We start from the raw sequence: 22801 nt of genomic DNA on the forward strand, positions 1-22801 counted from the left end.
GTCATTTCTTTATAAAATTAATATCTTTTAATCTTATCTAGAATATACACCTTGGTTTCTTTCATATATTTAAAAAAAAGAGACAATTACTCATTGCACTCATTGTAGAGACTGAAAAAAATTGATATTTTTCAAGTAAGGCATATAGTCCGAAACCGGTATCAACACCCGTGTTCTAAAATGAAAACAATTTTGAAAATTTTTCTTTCAATATACCCATTTGGTATGGGAGCCAGTGGTACTAATATTAAGGAAGAGCCTCTAAGCTTTATAATATACTACTACTTGAATACATATATATAGTTACTTACTTCTTCCAACAGGTTCGTCTCCGCTTTTGTGCGGTGAAGATGAATCTAGAAAAGGAAAAATAAAAACTATTAAAATTAATGTTAAAAACATAGTACTGCGTCGGTAATTGCCAGCAGTACTTATTGATTTATCACTAATGCTAATAAGAACAAACCAAGGAAACAATGTAGGCTACTGCCATGTTCGTCTGACAAACTGTCGAGAAATCCTTAGATGTACGCATATAACATATACATCCAGGATGAATAATAAATGCCTTCTTCGAAGACCAGGTCGTAATAGGCCACATCAAAGCATTCATAAATAAGATAGGAAGCAATACTCTATTTTGCTATTTTCCCCAATTGTCTATAGGATCAAATATTATTTCCGTGTGAAACGCTTTTGTATTGAAGCTTTCAGTTCAGACTGTGACTCCGACTTGTCCATATCAAACATCCCGCACTTCCAAATTACACTTTCTTGCTCCAAGCATGACGCACACAGTTTTACTAGGATTCAGTCCACATCAGAAGCTGATTAAAGTGAGCTATATCTTGAACTTTTCCTATTGTTGGTTTGGAATATATTATTTAATTAAAAAACACATAATGCATAGTATATTGTTTCTACTTTGATAATAGAGACGTAAGTAGTTTAACAAACAGCCATGTCTTCACTCATGTAAAATTGAACAAGCACGTTTAACCATATGTTTGAAAAAGGCATTCCCTGTCAAAACTGGATATGGTATTGAACATTTTTTTAAACAAAAATGAATGATAAAATTGATCTATTATTATTATTTGCGGTTTGTTTAAGAAATAATTCATAAACACACTCTAAATCTGAAAATTTTTAGCAGCACGAAGAGGTTTTTCGGAGCTTGCGTAACTTCCAAAACCTTCTCATGTAAAGACGCAAACTTGCATACATATCAGCTTATGGCTCCCCACCACAGAGAGTGCATGACCTGTTATATCCTCTTCGAGGAGATTCGATTTTGTAAGTTGTAAGTATTATTATTATTATTATTATTATTATTATTATTATTATTATTATTATTATTATTATTAAGAAACTAGTGAAGGGCTTTGTGTGGAGTGTGGTATTGTATGGGGCAGAAACATGGACATTACGATTAAGAAACAAATAGAAGCATTTGTTTGAAATTTGAATATCTACAAGAATGAAGAGTGTGAAGTGTGTAGACAGAATAAGAAATGAAGTTGTGTTGGAAAAAGTGGGTGAAGACAGACTGATACTGATACTGATCAGAAAGAGAAAAAGGAATTGGTTGAATCACTGGATGAAAAAAAAAACTGGCTACTGAAGGAAGGAATGGGGAATGGGAAACGGGAAAAGAGTTCGGGGCAAATGAAGATTTCAGATGATAGACGATATTAAAATATATGGATCATTATGCGAAGGCTAAGAGGAAGGGAGAAAATACGAAAGATTGTGGAATGCTGGGATTGCAGTGAAAGACCTGCCCGGAGTCAGAACATGTATGTATGCATGTATGTATGTATGTATGTATGTATGTATGTATGTATCTATATATATATATGTATATAAGTATGTATGCATGCAGGTATGCATGTATGTATGTACGTATGTATGTATTTATGTATGTAGCCTACGTATATACCATTATCATTGTCAGTTTTATTGTTATTACCGTAAACTGGGGTTACTTTGAACACAGAGAAAACTTTGACCATTTTTTTCAGAAAATCACATTTAGGCTTCTACATGCTGCACTTGTTATAGATGGAGGTAAATTTGGTATGAGAATGATTTTATGATAATTTACCTCCATCTATAACAAATGCAACATGTAGAAACCTAAATATGATTTTCTGAAAAAAAAAATGGTCAGAGTTTCCTCTGTGTTCAAAGTAACCCCAGTTTACGGTACTTACAAATGGCTTTCAAGGAATCCGCAGCTGCATTGCCGCCCTCATATAAGCCAGCCATCTGTCCCTATCCTGTGCAATGTTAATCAAGTCTCCAACATCACAATACATTTTCATATTATCCTCTCATCTGTGACTCGGATTCCCAAAAGGTGTTTTCCCCTCCGGTCTCACAACTAACACTCTATATGCATTTCTGGATTCGCCCATACGTGCTACATGCCATACCCATCTCAAACGTCTGGATTTAATGTTCCTAATTATGTCAGGTGAAGAATTCAATGCGTGCAGTTCTGCGTTGTGTAACTTTCTCCATTCTCCTGTAACTTCACCCCTCTTAGCCCCAAATATTTTCCTAATAACCTTATTCCCAAACACCCTTAATCTCTGTTTCTCTCTCTAAGTGAGAGTTCAAGTCTCACAACCATACAGAACAACCGGTAATATAACTCGTCTATAAATTCTAGCCTTCAGATTTTTTAACCGCAGACTAGATGACAAAAGCTGCTCAACCGAATAATAACAAGCACTTCCAACATTTCTTCTGCGTTTTATTTCCCCTCGAGTGTCATTTATATTTTTTACTGTTCATTCAAGATATTTGAAATTTTCCTCCTCTTCAGAATATAAATTTCCAAGCTTTATTTTCCATTTTGTACAATATTCTGGTCACGAAACATAATCATATCCTTTGTCTTTCATGGATATACTTCCAAACCAATCGCTTTACTTGCTTCAAGTAAACATTTTCTTGTTTTCCCTAATCCCTTGTGGATTTTCTCTTAACATATTCACGTCTTTCCAATAGACAAGAAGCTGATGGTTACCCTTCCACTCCAAATTCAAAAAATGTCTAATGACAAGAAACAATTTTTTTTGGAAAAGTGCTGGTGCCCTCAATTAATGCCATAGTGTTTTCTCGTCAAAACATCTCACGAACAAGAAGATATATGCCTAATAGTAAACAAAAAGAAACGTCAGTCACAGCAACAAAAAGTGTCATGCAATCATAGAAAATTAAATTATCAAATCGTAAGAAATGTCATATTTTGACTCTCATAGACATTAATCAAATACATGAAACATACTGCATAAAGACTTTTATGCCATCCTAGCATTATAAACAGATTGTTACTACGTCGAAAATTGTGCGTAACTGGCTTATTGTGGCACGCGTGCCGATAAAAGCAATGTCGTAGGCTATACGCTATAATGTAATATCGGAATGTTTGGTGTCTTGGTTATGCATTCTACACGGGAAGTAACAAGAAATTAAATGCAGGACAGAAGGTAACGTATCTTTTATGTCCAATCTTTAACAATTTTGTATCACTTTGGAATATCACATAAAACGGATCTGTGGTTCAGGGATTTTTAGTACCTTATTTTACGACGCTTTATCAACATGTGCGGTGCCTCGCACTGAAAGCTAGCTAGTATTTGCTCATATTCGGTTAAAGAAAAAAAAAAACGGAAAAAATATCAACGAGGTAATTTGCCTCTACCGGGAATCGAAACTGGGCCATATGATTTCGCGGTCAGACACGCTAACCCTTACTCCTCGGTTGTGGACGAGAATCTATATTAACAATATAAAGGATCATTTATAACGTAACCTACATTACTTTTTACTCAAAGTCAATGCCAAGCACAAATAATCGATAAGAACATATGAATACAATTTGTCATTTGTGGATTCCGAATTGAACTTCTTTAATAATTTTTTCCCACAATTCATAATGATAGAATGCCTTAAAGTGTTGTATCAAACTCTTAGATAATCTTATTATGAAACTCATGAAAATTGCAGCGCTCTTTATCGTTCGTGCGACAAAAAAATATTCATCATGCCATAAACATCAATATTATCCGATAGTTGCATAAATAACAATTATAATTTATTGTTCAATATAAGAATCTTCAAATTCAGTATTGTAAAAAGTTTGTTATTATTATTATTATTATTATTATTATTATTGTTATTATTATTATTATTATTATTATTATTATTATTATTATTATTATTATTATTATTATTATATTATTATTATTATTAATATTTTTCAATTATAAATTGCTTAAAATTTATAAGTCAGACTATCTCTAAGTACTTCTGTTCAAATAAAATTGAAGAAAAAGGAAATTCATTCCTCTATATACTGTATTGCTGTAACCTGCACAAACTACAAATGATGTTAATGACTCTAAAGACGACAGCAAAGGGATATAGTGCATTGTAAAGAAAAACAGGGGAACAGGACGAAGGCCTTGAAAATTTGGTTGAAAACGAGGCAATAGTGATTTCAGACAAAACAGTGTCATATTTCAAATTTCTGTCTCCAGATAAAATTGAATAACTCATAAATAACGAGCACCAGGCAAATGAGAATTAAAAAGGTGGCACAGTTTATTAATGTTACCACCACCACCACCACCACCGTCTTTTTGCTGGATCAGTAGAAGAGAAGACTTTACGTCCAGCTAAAATAAATGATCATTATTATTATTATTATTATTATTATTATTATTATTATTATTATTATTATTATTATCAGTAGTAGTAGTAGTAGTAGTAGTAGTAGTAGTATTATACTATTTTTATTATTTTATTATTATTATATTATTATTAATATTATTATTATTATTGGTACCTATAAATGTGGTTTGAGGTGTAATCGATCGGCTTTTGATAGGATTCTTTGTTTTATTTCACAGAGCACGAAAATTAGAAAGTAAAATTGAACAATTTAACAAGAAAATTTATTTTTTAAATAACACAATAAGTTTAAATGAAATAATACTTTATGCTATTTATGATGTTATTCAGTATCCATCTTGTCGAACTTATTACATCAGTAATGAAAGTATTTAATGAAGCTTAGTAAATAATATGTGATTGCAATAAAATAACAGAGATTTTGTCATGCGTCTCAAATTTATTCAAAAGCAGAGGCAGGGGCAGAGAAGGCCTGGCGGTCATATATCTACCAGGTTAAATAATTAAACACTAACGGTCTTATTAATAAAGACTCTATATGCAGACGTTTAACTGTCTGATACAATGAGCAGCGCCACCGGCGTGGCTCAGTCGGTTAACGCGCTTGCCTGCCGGTCTGAAGTTGCGTTCGGGCGCGGATTCGATCCCCGCTTGGGCCGATTACCTGGTTGGGTTTTTTCCGATCTTTTCCCCAAACGTAATGTGAATACAAGGTAGTCTATGGCGAATCCTCGGCCTCATCTCGCCAAATATCATCTCGACATCACCAATCTCATCGACGCTAAATAACCTAGTAGTTGATACAGCGTCGTTAAATAACCAACTAAAATAAAAAAAAACAATGAGTAGCTCGTTTATAAGTCGTGTGTAAATTCCTTACTAATATTCACTACATACGTCGTGTATAACAGTATAGCTGTTACACAGCTACGTCATTACTTCATTACGAAAGTAATAGAACATCTGAGGTTCTCTATTGAATCCGGTAGAGCGCTCTAGTGTGCCGTGTTAAGTATCGATAGTACAACTAGCTCTGATCGATTACCACACTATATTTTGGTCAAAGAGTACAAGCTACAGCAATATTATTCCTATTATTCTGTGTTCTTTGGTTTGTTCTTCTGTGGTTACAAGGCAACCATCATCATTAAATGACTGTCGACACGAACAGCTGTTAGAGGGGCGGCCAATTTTTCTCTATATACAACGCTTAATCAAGGGGTTTTCGTGTATATAACTACTGAAAAGGAATTCCCATTGTATACTTACAGCATGTTTATACACCCATCGCTTATGCAAGGGTTATTAGTAACGTTTTCTGTCTCAATTCTGCATACGCCTAGTTTAGAAACTACACACGGTTTATTAGTAAGACCGTAATACTAATACAAAAACACTAATACTAATACAATCTATAACTTATCTGTCACATTATTTAATAAAAATAAACCAAATCTACACGTTCTCTTCCCTTAACATTTTTACCATAATGTAGGCTATATTAAGAGATGCTTAATAACAGACAATGATTCACGTTAGAGATATTTATGGTAAGGTGGATATACATTCTATTATTCCACATTCAACGATCTTATCAAGAAATATCGAGGATGGAGAAAGCAAAACACGTGCTGAAATTATTCCAAAATTAAAAGAATCAATGGAAAAATTGTCATTTCTTTATAAAATTAATATTTTTTAATCTTATCTAGAATTTACACCTTGGTTTCTTTCATATATTTAAAAAATGAGACAATTACTCATTGTATCCATTGTGGAGACTGAAAAAAAAATTGATATTTTTCAAGTAAGGCATATAATCCGAAACCAGTATCAACACCCGTGTTCTAAAATGAAAATAATTTTGAAATTTTTTCTTTCAATAGACCCATTTGGTATGGGAGCCAGTGGTACTAATATTAAGGAAGAGCCTCTAAGCTTTATAATATAATACTGCTTGAATACATATATAGTTACTTACATCTTCGAGTAAGTTTGTTTCTCCTTTTGATCGATGTAATTTAACCTAGAAAAGGAAAAAAAACTATTAAAATTAATGTTAAAAACATAGTACTGCGTCGGTAATTACCAGCAGTACTTATTGATTTATCACTAATGCTAATAAGAACAAACCAAGGAAACAATGTACGCTACTGCCATGTTCGTCTGACAAACTGTCAAGAAATCCTTACATCTACGCATATAACATATACATCCAGGATGAATACTAAATGCCGTCTTCGAAGACTAGGTCGTAATAGGCCACATCAAAGCATTCATAAATAAGATAGGAAGGTCTTTTCCACTCCGATCTCACAACTAACACTCTGTATGCATTTGTGGATTCGCCCATACGTGCTACATGACCTGCCCATCTCACACGACTAGATTTAATGTTGCTATTTAAGTCAGGTGAAAATACAATGCGTGCAGTTCTGCGTTGTAACTTCCTGTATTCTCCTGCAACTTCATCCCTCTTAGCCTCAAATATTTTCCTAAACCCTTATTCCCAAACACCCTTAATCTCTGTTTCTCTCTCTAAGCGAGAGTCCAAGTCTGACAATCATACAGAACAGCTGGTAACATAACTGGTTTATAAATACGATGTAAGAGTAATGGAAAGGAGAAAAATTCTTTCCGGCGCCGGGATTTGAACCCAGGTTTTCAGCTCTACGTGCTGATGCTTTATCCAATAAACCACACCGGATACCACACCGACGTCGGAGAGAATCGTCTCAGATTAAGCTCCAACTCTTGGGTTCCCTCTAGTGGCCGCCCTCTGCACTACGTCATAAAGTCTATGAACGTAGGACCGAAGTCCACACATGTGTTGAGGTGCACTCGTTATGAGTGACTAGTTGGCCGGGATCCGACGGAATAAGCGCCGTCTTAAATCACGAAGTGATTTACGCATATCATATATATTATTTTAATGTACCGAAGTGCATATGATATTTCCATGCAGATATTCTGCGTCATCATTCGATGTAAAAGTAATGGAACGGAGAAAAGTTCACCTCAACACATGTGTGGACTTCGGTCCTACGTTCATAGACTCTATGACGTAGTGCAGAGGACGGCTACTAGAGGAAACCCAAAAGTTGGCGCTTAATCTGACGCGGTGGTATCCGGTGTGGCTTAGTGGATCAAGCATCAGCACGTAGAGCTGAAAACCCGGGTTCAAATCCCGACGCCGGAGAGAATTTTTCTCCTTTCCATTAATCTTACATCGCATGATGACGCAGAATATCTGCATGGAAATATCATATGTACTTCGGTACATTAAAATAATACATATGGTTTATAAATGCTAACTTTCAGATTTTTTAGACTCAGACGAGATGACAAAAGCTGCTGAACCGAATAATAACAAACATTTCCTATAATTTATTCTGTGTTTTATTTCCTCTCGAGTGTCATTTAAATTTGTTATTTTCTCTAAGATATTTGAAATTTTCCACCTTTTTCGGAGAATAAATCTCCAAGTTTTATATTTCCATTTCGTGCAATATTCTGGTCACGATACGTATTCATTCCCCTTGTCTTTTCGGGATTTACTTCCACACCTATCGCTTTACTTGCTTCAAGTAAAATTTCCGTGTTTTTCGTAATATTTTGTGGATTTTCTCTTAACATATTCACGTCATTCGAATGGACAAGAAGCTGATGTTACCCGTTCAATTCCAAATCCTGTATGTTATTCTGAACTTTCCTCTTGGAATATTCTAGAGCGAAGGAATATAACGCTTCTATTGCACTCAGATGAATTCTAATCTGCCTTTTTCGTGGCGCACATCGATTTGTTTAGATAGAACTTAATCATCCTTTATCACAAGCTCCAGTTGATTGCAGTAGCGGGGTTTTGAGCAAGTAATCTCAACTAGTTTTATTGATCACTGATATGACTCTGCTTAAAGCTGTGTATTTGGCCTTTGTGGAGGTAATTTTTCGAAGTATTACGAAATCCACGATTTCGTTATTTATACCGTATGTGAAGTAGTAGTTCGTTACAATTTATGACATCGATAGAAATAACCCCATACAACTAAAAATTATTCATGCAGTTTTTTTATAAGGCAAATATATGTCTTAAAATTGCACCTCTTGTTGTAATGATTACGGCATTAAATGTATCCTTTTTCAAATATATCTCCAAAGAGGTTTGCCCTTGAAATCATTACTCATCATCAATATCATCAACAGTATGGCTTTGGCCTTTGGCTCTTCCGGCTTCAAGTATTGTGCTTACATGAAATATTATAGTAATATGGCCTATTATAATTGTACTGAGTTTTTATAAAATGTTAAAATTTACAGTTCAAAAGACTGAAATATTATTCAATATTAATTAAATTGATCTCTCCATCGTTTACATGGACGTCCTTGGTCTCTTCTGCCCTTCTGCCGCAGGTGAATTCTAAATGATTCTCCCAAACTATACGCATATTCCACGTCAATTCATGTATATATGAAAAATTTACTTACCCCCTGATCACTGGACGTGGACGCTCGCTGGTCAGCGTATTCTGTCGCTTTCTGATGTCGCAAATTGGGGGATTGCTGCAAAACGAAGTGAAGAATATCAGGCATTGTACAAAAACATGAAAAACGTCTTCAGGCCAAACAATTTTCCTGACCGAAATATAAGTACTCATTGTGGTAAAGTGGAATGTAGACTTCAGCGTTCTCAAAAAATATCTAATGACCAGAAAAAAGGTTTTATTGGGAAAGTGCTGGTGCATTCAATTAATGCCATAGTGTTTTCTCGTCAAAACATCTTACGAACAAGATGATATATGCCAATAGTAAACAAAAAGAAACCTCAGTCTCAGCAACGAAACGTGTCATGCAAATTGAAGCAAACACATCACAGAAAATGAAATCATCAAATAGCAAGAAGTCTCACATCATGACTCTCATAGACATTGATCAAATACATAAAACATACTGCATAAAGACTTTCAAGCCATCCTAGCATTATAAACAGATTGTTACTACGTCGAAAGTTGTGCGTAATTGCCTTTATGTGGCACGCGTGCCGATAAAAGCAATGTCGTATTTGTAATGATGTAATACCGGAACGCTTGCTATCTTCGTTTTCCATTCTACGCGCAAAGTAACAGGAAATGAATTGCAGGACAGAAAGTAACGTATCATTTATTTTCAATCTTTAACACTTTTGTATCAATTTTGTAATATCACATAACACAGTTGTGTGGGTTCAACAATTTTTTAATAGCTTATTTTACGATATTTTATCAACATCTCAGGTTATTTAGCGTCTAAATGAAAAGATGATAATGCCGGTAAAATGAGTGCGGAGTCTCGCACCCAAAGTTACCCAGCATTTGCTCATATTCGGTTGAGGGAAAACACCGGAAAATAAACTCAACGAAGTAACTTGCCTCGACCGGAAGTCGAAACCGGGCCACCTGATTTCGCGGCCAGACACGCTAACCGTTACTCCGCGGTTGTGGACGAGAATCTACATTAACAAAATAAAGGAACATTTGTGACGTAACCTTCAAGGTCGTCCATTACTCTTTGCTGCATGTAAAAGCGAGGTGTAACTAATCGATAACAATATATTATTTCAATTTGTCAGCTATGGATCCCGAATAGAATATCTTTCATAAATTTTTCCCACAATTTATAATGCTAAAATGCCATAAAGTGTTGTATCAACTCGTAGATAATCTTATTATGAAATTCATGAATATTGTAGCACTCATTATCGTTCGTGCGACAAACATTCATCATGCCATAAACATCAAGATTACCCACTTGTTGCATAAATAACTATTATATTTTATTGTTCAATATAAGAATCTTCAAATTGAGTAACGTAAAGTGTTTGTTATTGTTATTTATATTTTTCAATTACAATTTGCTTAAAATTTATAACTCAGACTATCTCTAAATATTTCGTTTCAAATAAAATTGAAAAAAAAAGGAAAATCATTCCGCTATAATTATATTGCAGTAACCAATACAAACTACAAATGATATTAATAACCCTAAACACGACAGCAAAGGCATATATTGTATTGTAAAGAAAAACATTGGAACTGGACGAAGGGCTTGAAAATTTGGTTGAAAGCGATGCAAAAGTGATTTCCGACGAAAAAGTATCATATTTCAAATTTCTGTCTCCAAATAAAATTGAATAATTCATAAATAACGAGCACCAGCCAAAGAGAATTAAAAAGGAGGCACAGATTTATTACAGTTATTATTTTATTATTATTATTATTATTATTATTATTTTATAATGTATTATTATTATTACTATTACTATTTTACTTTTTGTTCGTTGAATGGAAGAGAAGGCCTACGGCATTAACAATGCCAGCTAAAATAAATCATTATGATTATTATTATTATTATTATTATTATTATTATTATTACTATTACTATTATTATTATTATTATTATTATTATTATTATTATTATTATTATTATTATTATTATTATTATTATTATTATTTATTGTTGGTATTGGGCACTATAAATGTGTTTAAGCGTAATCGAACGGCTATTAATCAGATTCTTTTTTTTATTTCACAGTGCGCGAAAATTGGAAAGTAATATTGAACAATTAAACAAGAAAATTTAATTTTTAAATAACAGAATTCTTTAAATGAAGTAATACCTTTTGTTATTTATTATGTTATTCAACATCCATCTTGTCGCACTTGTTACATTAGTAATGAAGATATTTAATGAATCTTTGTAAATATGTGATTGTATATAAATAACAGAGATTTTGTGATGTGTGTCAAATTTATTCCAAAGCAGACAATCTATATCAGTCACATCGTTTAATAAAAATAAACCAAATATACATGTTCTCTTCCCTTAAAATTTTTACCATAACGTAGGCCAGTCTTGCGATGGTGACTAATAATTTCGAGCTAGAACTCTTTTATGCCAGCTGCGCGCGCGCGGAGCTCTTTTACCTGTAAACACTGCTAAAGGATGTACAGATCTTAAAATGCAGCGCATCATGACGGAACGGAAGCGCTTAAAGCTTTCAAGGAATATTTATGCTTCGAACATGGTGATGAAGTCCAGTGTTTGTTGTGTAAAAAAAATATCATTTGCAAAAAAAAGCAACATAAAACGGCATTATGAGACGCAACATGAAAAAAATAGCTTTATTCAGGAGAAGAGAGAAATAAATTGATGTCGTAATTGTCATCGAAGATAAATTAATTTACATTAAGATCAATAGTTTGTATCTAGATTCCTTTTATTTCTTTATTTTAAATGTATTGTTGATGTTTTATTTGTTGCTCGTTTCTGGATATTTACTTTTATTGGACTACGTGTATCTTTAATTTAGAAATAATATTTTATCTTTGATTGCACCTTAACTTATACTATTACTAAGCTCAAAAAGCTAATTCACTTTTATTCCAATAACTATTTTCAAGATTTTGAGCAAATATGAACTAAACTTTTTGAAAACTTTGATGCAAGAAACTTTTTTAGTAACGTCAATATAAAATATACTTAAAAATATAATTTCAAAACTATTAGACCTAATTGTATCAAATTTTGTACCGATGATATTATTATAGATCTGTTGATATAGTTTAAATTTCACAAATTTAGGCTGAAATTGTGGAAGTTTTCAAAGTCATACATATCCATACATATCCCCTTAAATTATTGACCCCAAAAATTACGATGTCTCTCAATATCTTAATTTAATCAATTTGTTTTTTCGTGTTACGTGCATCTCACAAATCACTCTAAGAAAACTCATTACGTAATTACGACTGGAGAGTGAGGACTACATTTTCATAATCACACAATCGATATACTCTATTTCAATCAATATTGCCATTAATATTTTTTCAATGAATACTCAAAAATACTTAGAGATCACACACGTCGAGCAGGTAGACCCTATTAGTTTCTCCTAACCAATGAAGTGAAGTATTTGCATAATAAATAAATGCTTTTAACAAGAAAATGGTTTACATACAATTAACTTTTCCTATTTCTCTTTTTGTTCCTAAAAAACCTTTCCCTTTGCGATTGGTTTATATATACACATGTATATTAAATAACTGAATAATATGCCCTATTACATAGTTGAAATTTAGTAGCCCAAGTTATTGTAATAATTGCTGGCTTTATTCGCTGCATGTGCATGTACATGCCGGATGTCTACTTTACGATGTTATATAGTGGCTGCGCTATGCGCTCGTGATCAAGGTCGTGCTCTTCTATGGTCATTGGGAGCTAATATCGTCTCACCCCTGATATAGGCTATATTAAGAGATGCTTAATCACAGACAATGGTTGACGTTAGAGATATTTATGGTAAGGTGGATGTACATTCTATTATTCCAAATTCAGCGATCTTATCATGAAATATCGAGGATGGAGAAAGCAAAATACTTGCTGAAATTATTCCAAAATTAAAAGAATCAATGGAATAATTGTCATTTTTTTATGAAATCAATGTTTTTTATCTTATCTAGAATTTCCACCTTGGTTCCTTTAATAAATTAAAAAAGAGACAATTGCTCGTTTTATCCATTGTGGAGATTAAACAAAATTAATATTTTTAAGTTAAGGCATATAGTTCGAAACCAGTATCAACACCTGTTCTCTAAAATGAAATCAATTCTTGAATTTTTTTTTTTTCAATATACAGTTTGACATGGGAGCCAGTGATACTAATATTAAGGAAGAGCTTTATAATATACTACTACTTGTATACACATATAGTTATTTACATTTTCCAAAAGATTAATGTCACCGAATTCACGATGGATGCGACTCTAGAAAAGGAAAAGAAACTATTAAAAATCATGTTAAAAACATAGTACTGCGTCGGTAATTGTCAGCAGTACCTTCTGATTTATTACTAATGCTAATAAGAACAAACCAAGGAAACAATGTACGCTACTGCCATGTTCGTCAGACAAACTGTGACTAAATCCTTAGATCTACGCATATAACATATACATGCAGTGTAAGTACTAAATGCCGTCTTCGAAGACCAGGTCGTAATAGGCCACATCAATGCATGCATAAATAAGATAGGAACAAATACTCTATTTTGCAATGTTCCCCAATTGTCTACAGGACCAAATATTATTTCTGTGTGAAACGCTTTTGTATTGAAGATTTCAGTTCAGACTGTGACTCCGATTTGTCCATATCAAACATCCCGCACTTCCAAATTACACTCTCTTACTCCAAGCATGACCCACACAGGTTTGATAGAAATTAATCCAACGCCGATTTTTTTGTTTTATTGGGTTATTTTACGACGCTGTATCAACATCTAGGTTATTTAGCGTCTGAATTATATGAAGGTGGTAATGCCGGTGAAATGAGTCATGGGTCCTGCACCGAAAGTTACCCAGCATTTGCTCGTATTGGGTTGAGAGAAAACCCCGGATAAAACCTCAACCAAGTAACTTGCCCCGACCGAGATTCGAACCCGGGCCACACGGTTTCTCACCCAGACGCGCTGACCGTTACTCTACAGGTGTGGACTCCAACGCTGAACAACGGGTGAATCGCGCACCACATTTTGAAAACCGGCGTCTGCAAGACGTATGCAATGTAAACATGACATGCTTACCTTACTTCAAAATGAGAAACAGCTACGTATCGTAATGTCAATTTAAACTGTGACATTGCACAGAGAACTCGCTGTGCAGTACTTGAAAACAAATCAACTACAGTTATTTTCTTCGCAGTTCTTGCGCTTAAACGAAGAATTCCGATTCTTTCAGGGACAGATAGATACATGTCGCACACATCACATTGTTGTCGTATTTTTGACATTTAATTCCAAATACTACGCGCTTTGGGTCAAAAGTAACTAATACTCCATTTGACTTCTCGGTATTGCCTCCAATATCTCCATAACTATTCATCATAACATGACGGTTCTTATCTCGAATTTCATCGCCACCGATCGTTTGGTGTGCCTTAGGAAGTGATCCGTCGTTTGTCGGTACATCAAAGAAAGTTGTTATTCGTTGTGGACGGAATTTGCCACTAGTTTGTAGTTCGTAGCGGAACGCAGCGCTTAGTTTCACCAACAGGATGTCGAAACTGGAGTGGACGGAAGAAGAGTGTTATAAATCTTATTAATGCATATAAGCAGCAGGAAACTTTATGGAATCCCTAGTATCCTCTTACCACACACTAAAGTAAGAAAACATGTTTGGAAAGCTATTGGAAAGATGTTTAGCAGCAAGTTAGACGAGTCAAACACTTGCTCCATTTGAAAATTATTTTTGTTTATTTATTTCCAGTGGATACATATTTGTTGTTTATTGTAAGGAAAAGAAAATTGAGTCCCTAGTCCCTACTGACATCATTCCGGAGGGAAAGACAGAAGTTCATAAAAAAGATCTGGAATGGGGAGTTATGAAGTGTACGAGTCAACTTGGTTCGCGTATAAACATATGTCGTTGCTTTTGGACAAATTCACGCCCAGAAAAAACAAAGTTCCAACCTTGTGCACACAAAATAATTCATTGGAACTGAAAAATGCCTTTTCGTAAGCATGATGTGAATTCGACAAATACAGAGAAATCTTTCTTTTTAATATTTTAAGATAATTATTGTCAGTGAGGTATCCGTATATTGAAACTTTCCCCTGTATTGCAGTCGTAACTTAATAAAATCTTCCAGTTCCTCAATTATAGCTGTATATATTTCTGGAACAATCCTGGTATCAACTGTTTCGACACTTTCAATTAAGACATTAAACTTGTATACGAATCTCCTGTAGCGAGATTTCGAAGTGTTAATGCTAGCCTTTCCTGAATAGATATTGCTTCTCGCCAGCTTGGAAATTGTTGACCCTATTTTGCACAGTAATATTTCGAAGTCAGTTTCTGAAATGCGACAGAAGTTGTGAAACTGTCCCGATTCCATTCGACGTAAATCATGAAGCAAGTCAGTGCCTCTATACTGATTGCGACTTTCGTAGAGTGGCGTCTGACACCATCGCCTTTTGTTTTTTAACTTTCTCTTTGTTAAACTGCCTATAATAATAACGGCTGCACTTGCTATAATTATATTTTCGTCTACCATTATTGCGGATAATCAGCGAACGTGAATGTTTTCTGACCATTTGCGAATGATTTGTACGTTGCTCCAAACAGCGAACGAACAACGAAGTGTCGCTTCATCATTCGTTCGTTGTTCGTTCGCTAAGTGAGTACCCACCTTAACACGCTCCTGTCTTCGAAGACGACGTTTAGTAATCAGCCTGTATACATACAGAGTGTCCCAATTAACGTTTCACCTCCAATAGCAAGATAAATATTTCAAATATGCACAAACCGACAATTACAAGTTAAATAAAGTTACATCGAAGGACACATCTGATACATGAAAAGGGTTTTTGTACCTGATATAATTTTCAAGATATTAGAGTCATCTTTGTTTTTTTAAATGGGACCAACTATGTTTTGTATTACAAATGATGCGTTAGCTCTGTCTAATAACAACTGGCTATTTTATTGGCTTTTTGAATGTCATAGGTAAGAATACACATTACCAATGTCTGACCAAGATTCGAATACGAGGAGGATAATTCTGGTTAGATTTGTGCGTCAATTAAACCACAATCACAATGTAGGTCCTGTATATTTTAATACTAGTATGTGTTGCACATGGTGAAGTGAGACATAATAGTAGTGTACAATAAAAAATAAATAATTATTCACAAAAACAAAACACAAAATCTCCGGTGTGCAATCAGATTTCTCGCCGATGCCTAATCTTTATATTTTCCAGTACAGAACTGAAGAAATAAGGGTTGTATTGGGTAGTATACAGAATTATAGGTGTGTTCGATCTTCAATTAAATCAACATGATAAGGGTGCGACACACGTTATTTATCTTTGCTCTTACCGGTGACATTCAAACAGTCTGTAAATTAATCAGTTGTTATTAGATAGAGCTAATGGAACAACTGCAATACAAAAGTTAATTCGTTTCCTTTTAAAAATGACATTTATTTCTCATACATTGAATATTATTTCTTTTACAAAAAATATATTAAGGGAAGCTGTTGTCCCTCGTTTATTTTCAAACTTATGTGGTGTAATTTTTGTTTTAGCAGTTGATCACTTTAATTTCATCATTCAGCTGTTCTGTGAATGATTTAGTTTTTGTTGAAACAATGTGTTTTTTAATCTAAAACGTAAGTAATTTTCAAACTAATGAATTATTTTAATTCATTCTTTAGTTACATGATTAAAAACTTAGATTTTTATTTTTAAAACCTGGTATTTTCGCTACGTATCCATGTGGTTATTGGTTTATTTTCGGTACCTGAGACTTGAAAACTTGCTGAGATATATTCTACTAATTTCTGATGTACTTAGCGACGGTGTACCTGGGGAGAACTGTTTTCAGAAGGACTCGTTATATTTTAAATAATTTCGTAAATAAGTTACTCTTATGAGTAATCAAGAACAGTATTTAGTAATGGCTTTTGTGGGGTTTCAGCTTCGGAGGATTTGCCACGAAGCAAATGAAAATTCAAGAGGCAAACCCCGGCAAAACTAAATTATGTTCTTTCCAGAAAAATAAAACTCATAATCATAAAAACGAAAGGCACTTGTTCTAATAGATACGCCAGAGAAAACCGAGATAGAAGAAAGAAAAAAGATAGTTGTGTGAAAAGAGAAATATGACGGATAAAGTTCAGAAATGGAAGAAGTTGAAACCAATGCCATTTTAAGTGTAAATGACACTGAGTTGATTGCTCGAGCGAATTTAGAACAATCAAGAGAAGAAAATTTTGTTCTCATTTTTGTGGAAGGAAAGAGAGCCTAATTGTAATTTTTTGTTTGCAGAATTTGTAAAATGATTTGTGAAACAGAATTCGAAGTTCAGTATCTAAAGAAGACGAAATAGAAATATAAAAAATAAAGAAATTAAGCCTTCGAAGAGGTGGATCAATTCAAACATCTTGGAGCAACAGTAACAAATACAAATGATACTCGGGAGGAAATTAAATGCAGAATAACTATGGGCATTGTCTGTTAATGTTCGTTTGAGAAGCTTTTGTCATCAAGTCTGCTGTCAAAAAATCTGAAAGTAAGAATTTATAAAACAGTTCTATTACCGTCGTGTTCTAATGGTTGTGAAACTTAGAATCTCACTTTGACAGAACAGAGATTAAGGGTTTTTGAGAATAAGGTTCCTAGGAAAAACATTTGGGCTAAGATGAAGTTACAGGAGAATGAAAAAGTTACACAACGCAGAACGCACGTAATAATTCACATCACTTAATTAGGAACATTAATTCCAGACGTCTGAGAATGGCAGGACATGTAGCAAGTATGGGCGAATCGAGAAATGTATATACAGTGTTAGTGTGGAGGCCGGAGGACGAAAGACCTTTGGGCAGGCCGAGAGGTAGGTGACAGGATAATATTAAAATGAATTTGAGGTATGTGATGATAGGGACTGGATTAATCTTGCTCAGGATAGGGACCGATGGTGGGCTTACGTATGGAGGCAATGAATCTCCAGATTGCTTAAAAGCCATAAGTAAGTAAGGAAGTAAGTATCAAAAGAAGTTTACTAAATTTGATAATTTATTTTTTTTTTTACATGATGAGCAATCAGATATTTTTGACCTTCCTTCAGAGGATATTGTGATCAAACTTCCCCCTTGATAGATAAACGAAGACATACGAGTATAGCAGACATTCCAACATTCGGGGGGGGGGCAGAATGTAATATCTTACCATTGTTTTTAATTGGAGAATTAAGAGAAAGACTACCAGTAGCTAAGCGAGTAGAGCATCAAGTTAATATTAGTAAATTCATTATTCTGAAATTAAAGGATGAGTTAACTAAGCAAAATTATCAGGTCGAAATTTCGAATAGTTTTGCCACTTTAGGAAGTTCCGACGAAGTTGAGGAAGAGTTTGATTTTAATAGCGTTGGGAAAATATCAGAGATAATATCATAATTACAGCTGAGCAGAGCATAAGTTATTATGAAACGAAGAATAAGAAACCGTGGTTTGTTGAAGATTGTTACATGGTAGTAGAAAGAAGGAAACGGCCAAAATTGAAATTCTTACTGGATCCAGTTGAGGAAAATAGAGTTAATTATTTCAATGAAAGACGGAAAGTAAGTCGTCCAATTGGGAATAAAAAGAGAGGTTACTTGAAGAAAAAACTGAATGAGATAAAAACAAATAGCAAGAATAAAAACATTCGAGAATTATATAAGACTATAAAGAAATTTAAAAACGAATATCAGGCAAGGGTAAACATGATCAAGGATGAGAATGGTGACTTGCTTTTATACTCTCTTTCAATCCTGAAGAGATGGAAAAACTATTTTGGGCAAGTACTAAATGTACATACGCCAAACAGAAATGATTGGAACGAAATTAAAATATAAATTTGAGCCATTTATACCGGAACCCACACATTCTGAGGTCGAAATTGTGATATATATTATAAAAAAGTACAAGTCTCCAGGTATCGATCAAATTCCTGCATCATTAGTACAAGAGGGTGGAAGCGCTTTATCTAGCGAAATTTATAAACTTGTACTTGCTATTTGGGAAACGTAAATTGTACCAAAACAATGGGAGGAGTCCATAATTGTACCTATTTTTAAGAAGGGCACAAGACTAACCGTGGTAACGTTCGAGGAATATAATTTTTATTAACGTCGTGCAATATTTTGTCCAATGTTCTTTTGAGAAGATTAACTCCGTACGTAGATGAAATAATTGGGGATAATCAGTTCGGTTTGAGGCGTAATAGAACATTTTTTTTATTCAACAGATATTGGAGAAAAATGGGAGTATAAGTGTACAGTACATCAGTTATTCACAGATTTCAAAAGGGCGTATGACTCGGTTAAGAGAGACGATTTATACTGTGTGAACAGTATAGAGCAGAACACGTTTGACGGCAGGCCGGCTTTGCGCACAGAGGTGAGGGACTCAAGGTCATGCGAGTTGTAAAACCTGTTCTGCTCTATACTGTCCACCCAGTACAATATTCTTACTTAATTTGATATTCACAAGAAACTAGTTCGATTAATTAAAATATATCTCGCTGAAAATTACAGCCGAGTCCGTATAGGCCAGTTTCTATCTCATGCTTTTCCAATTCACTGCGGGCTAAAGCAAGGAGATGCACTATCACCTTTACTTTTTAATTTCGCTCTAGAATATGCCATTGGAAAAGTTCAGGACAACAGATAGGGTTTGAAATTGAACGGGTTACATCAGTTTCTTTCCTATGCGAATGCCGCGAATATGTTAGGAGAAAATCCACAAACGATTAGCGAAAACACGAAAATTTTACTTGAGCCAAGTAAAGCGATAGGTTTGGAAGTAAATCCCGAAAAGACAGAGTATGTGATTATGTCTCGTGACCAGAATATTGTACGAAATGAGAATATAAATTTTCGACATTTATCCCTCGAAGACGTGGAAAAATTCAAATATCTTGGAGCAACAGTAACAAATATAAATTATACTCGGGAGGAAATTAAACGCGGAATCAATATGGAAAATGCCTATTAATATTCGGTTAAGAAGCTTTTGTTATCCAGTCTGCTGTCAAAAAGTCTGAAAGTTAAAATTTATGAAACAATTATATTACCAGCTGTTCTGTATGGTTGTGAAACTTGGACTCTCACTTTGAGAGAGAAACAGAGATTAAGGGTGTTTGAGAATAAGGTTCGTAGGAAATCATTTGAGGCCAAGAGGGATGGAGTTACAGGAGAATGGATAAAGTTACAAAACGCAAAACTGCACGCTTTGTATTCTTCGCCTGACTTAAGTAGGAACATTAAAGCCAGACGTTTGAAATGGGCAGGCATGTAGCACAAATGGGCGAATCCAGTAATGAATGTAGACTGTTAGTTGGGAGATGGGAGGGATAAAGACCTTCGGGGAAGCGGAAACGTAGATAGGAGGATAATATTAAAATGAATTTGAGGGTGGTGGGATACGATGGTAGAGAGTGGATTAATATTGTACAGGATAGGAACGGTTGGAGGGCTTATGTGAGGGCGGCAATGATCTGCGGGTTCCTTAATAGTAATATTATTATTATTATCATTATCATCATTATTATTATTATTATTTTTATTATTATTATTATTATTATTATTATTATTATTATTATTATTACTAAGGTCTCTGTGTACTTAACTTCGTTGTAGAAAAAAGACTGGACATTATATTTGCCCTGAAACAGTAATATTTTAGATTAATAATCTATACCTAATTATTATAATCTGTAGCAAGCTTTCATGAATATTCCAACATAAATGCAAGGATAAATATGTTCTTTGGGTACCTTCCTTTAAATAATATTAAATCACTACGAAATAATTTAATTCAAACATTCATCCTTTGACAGTTTAGTCTAAAAGCAGAACTCCATTTTTTCTTATTGATTATTTTTTGTACGAGTATCTGATAGTCAATTTGCACATTTGATGGAGTTCAATAATTCATTCGTTAATTCTGTATGGTATTGAATTGATTAAAACTGTTTAAAATAAGTATATTATCTTTTAATATAATTGCAATGAATTGTTATTTAATAATTTTTTCTATAACAAAGGAACATAACGCACTCACATGACTTCTCGTCAGCTTTCTTGTCTGGCATACACCGATTTGTTTAGATGAAACTTCCTCATCCTTTATCACAAGCTTCAACTGATTGCAGTAGCAGGGTTTTGACCATGTAATCTTAAACTAGTTATATTGATCACTTGTAATTGGTATGGCTTAGCTTAAAACTGTACATTTGGCATTTGTGGGTTTATTTTATTCGAAGTATTATGAAATCCACGATCTTGTTATTTATCCCATATGTGAAGTAGTAGTTCGTTACAGTTTATGAAATGGATAGAAAGAACCCCATACAACTAAAAAATATTCATGCACTTTTTTATAAAGCAAATATGTTTATCGCAAAATTATACCTCTTGTTATAATGATCATAGCTTCAAATTTATATTTTTAAAATATATCTCCAAAGTAGTTATCTCTTGAAATATTTAGTAAAATATTAATAAGTGAATAAGTTGTGTACACTTTACTTATTTACAGTGTCCAATTCGACACCAGCACTAAGAAAAGAAAACTATATTGGTTATGAAATATGGAAATCTCTTAGACAAAAATAGACGCAGGTGAATTCTAAACACCCGTCCCTACCTGTAAGCAACTTCCATTTTAATTCATATATACGAGAAAATTACTCACCCAGTGACTATCACGTGACTTAAGGGTCTCATAACTGCTTATTTGTTCTCGTGTAGCTCCATTCTCAGAGTAACTTGATCCCTGCAAAACGAAGTGATTTGAAGAATATCAGGCATTGTACAAAAACATGAAATCGTCTTTAGGCCAAACAATTTTCCAGAACGAAATATAAGTACACATTGTGATAGGGTGGAATGTAGACTTCAGTGTTCTCAAAAATGTCTGATGACCAGAAAAAGTTTTATTGGAAAAGTGCTGGTGCCTCCAATTAATGCCATAGTGTTTTCTCGTCAAAACATCTTACGAACAAGAATATATATGTCTAATAGTAAAAGAAAAGAAACGTCAGTACCAGCAACGAAAATGCCTTGCAAATTGAAGCAAACACATCATAGAAAATTAAATTATCAAATCGTAAGAAATGTCACATTATGACTCTCATAGACATTAATCAAATACATAAAACATACTGTATAAATACTTTTATGCCATCTTAGCATTGTAAACAGATTGTTACTACGTCGAAAATCGTGCGTAATTGGCTTATTATGGCACGCGTGCCGATAAAAGCAATGACGTATTTGCAATGACGTAATACCGGAACTCTTGCTGTCTTGGTTTCTCTTCTACGCGCGGCCTAACAAGAAATGGAATGCAGGACAGAAGGTAACGTATCATTTATTTTCAATCTTTAACAATTTTTGTATCACTTTTGTAATATCACATAAAACAGTTCTGTGGTGCAGAGAAACTATATTAACAAAATAAAGGAACAGTTGTTACATAACCTGCAAGGTCAGCCATTACTCTTTACTCAATGTCAATGCCAG

General features: G+C 33.9%; 1 long non-coding RNA gene across 1 annotated transcript; it reads right to left on the reverse strand.

Annotated features, from left to right (window-relative positions):
• Positions 1-311: 311 nt before the first annotated feature.
• On the reverse strand, positions 312-22026 carry LOC138705629 (uncharacterized). Its single transcript, XR_011333699.1, has 4 exons — positions 21972-22026; positions 9193-9267; positions 6689-6733; positions 312-356 (listed from the first exon to the last, which is right to left on the reverse strand). It is a non-coding gene; the product is annotated as an uncharacterized lncRNA (long non-coding RNA).
• Positions 22027-22801: the final 775 nt, after the last annotated feature.

Source organism: Periplaneta americana, chromosome 9 (genome assembly GCF_040183065.1).
Source record: "Periplaneta americana isolate PAMFEO1 chromosome 9, P.americana_PAMFEO1_priV1, whole genome shotgun sequence".
Classification (NCBI taxonomy): domain Eukaryota; kingdom Metazoa; phylum Arthropoda; class Insecta; order Blattodea; family Blattidae; genus Periplaneta; species Periplaneta americana.